Source organism: Cupressus sempervirens, chromosome 11 (genome assembly GCF_028749045.1).
Source record: "Cupressus sempervirens isolate cs-2001-9-10 chromosome 11, ASM2874904v1, whole genome shotgun sequence".
Classification (NCBI taxonomy): Eukaryota; Viridiplantae; Streptophyta; class Pinopsida; order Cupressales; family Cupressaceae; genus Cupressus; species Cupressus sempervirens.
The window spans coordinates 697,598,263-697,600,239 of record NC_143128.1 but is presented as its reverse complement, the minus strand read 5'-3'; positions in this window follow the sequence as shown (position 1 = coordinate 697,600,239).

Genomic DNA, 1,977 nt, shown 5'->3' with positions numbered 1-1,977 from the left:
AGGAAAAGGATTAACCCTGACTATTTAAATGATGCGATTATGGTCAAGATCTCTAATGATGAGGAGTAGCCTAAAGAAATCTAGCCTGAGGTAAATGTTCTTGAAATTTTTGAGTGGGCAGAATAGAGAAATAAAAGGCAAAAGATGGTTGAACTATCAGAGAAAGCCCAACAAAAAGCCCTCTAAATTTTGCCAAGGGGTGATAAGTATTTTGATGATATAAGAAGAAGATTATTTTTTATCTCAAGCATCAAAAAATGAGCAAAGAGAAAAGAACTTATAGCTAGAAGCTCAAATGATAGATGGAAAAATTATTGAAGCTCGTGAGTTCACAAGTGATGATAATTTTATAAAATTTGAGGAATTGAAGCGCTTTTTGTTGAAAATAAAGTAGAATGAACTATCCCTCTAAATGAAGCTAGGTGATTAAGATGAAGTAGTTGTTAGACTTGTGAAAAACTAAAAGAATATGATCCTACATGTGAAACCCTCACTATTGAAGAAGCCAGAGAATTGATAATAAGAAGTGGCATGATTGTCTTCCTAGGATGGGATCTCAACTCAAATTTTTTGCTGGATCAAATGAGGAGATAAGAAAGAGCAGTTTCATCTGAAGATAAAAATCAATATGGAGAAATGAGAGTGTCAGGTCTCAACCTAGATGCTTAAACAATGGCTATTCAGAGTTTATATCTAGAGCATGATAAAACTACCCTTATAGAAATCAAGGAGTCCCCTAAGGAAATGTTATTTTTTGGCATGTACAATCCACCTCCAATGATTAGTTGTATGGGATGCATACTTTAGTAGAACTAATAGGGAAAAATAAGATGGATACTCTTTAGGCCTATCTGGAAAAAACATATGAAAAGTTTATCAAGACAAGAAGAAACTATGAAGAGGAAATGAAGAAAACATTTGTCTTATAGTAGAACAATATCAAATTGGAGATGGAAGTATCATCATTGAAGAAGAATGCCATAACTACTACAAAAATCCAAGACAAAAGTGTGCCAAAAAAAGGCCAAGCACTTGAAATAGGGGAGACATCAAGCTATGCAATTGATGTTGATGAAGGAAATTTAGAAGCAAGCAAGGATGCAGAGATCGAAGCAAGCAAAAAGAAAATTTCTCAAAATGTGCATAGTAGTTACTTGGCATTAGAGAGAGCAAAATATAGATGTTCAAAAGCTATTACTCTTTTATCTCCACTTTTTGGTACTTGGGGCCCTTATAAGAATTTTTTTGATAGTTTAGTCCCTCTAATACCTCAAAAGAAATACTTTCCAAAGGAAACCATTGTGAATACTAGAAAAGTTATCCATAAGGTGAAAGACTTGAATGGTTTCTTTGGTGGCAAGATGTAGCTAATCCAAAGCAAGATGAAGAAAATTGCTAAAGGTACACAAATTTTGTACCTACAATCTTGGTTAATGAAGGAAAAATAAAAGACTAGGTAGAGTGGTCATCCTGTTTTGAAAACATTCTTGATCATCCCAGGTTTTTTTTCTTTCTATAATAATGAACAAGTCCTACTGCAATCTATGGTATGGTTGATATGCTTTATAAGACAGAGGCTGAAATGTCTAAAGTAACTGCTGAGGTTAAATCCATAAAAAATGTCAAATGGACCACATGCTTAGATGAATTGGAGGCAATCATAGATGCCACTTGGCTAGATGTGGATATAGATATTACAATATGGGAATTGATTGCAGACATCAAAGCCTTTCCATTAGGTGATAGTGACTAATATAGTTAACAATCAGTAAAGAGTTTAAACAATAGAAGAAAAAGGCATGGATGGTGATAAGAGCTGAAGAAAAATGAAATTTTCCAAAGGAGTACTTGAAAACAAATACCACCTACCATTCTATTAATTGCATCTTAGATTTTTGGCCAAGTACAAAGAACATTTTGTATTGTAACAGAATAGGAATATCTTTGTATTTTTTTTTGTGTAGTTTTTTGACAAGT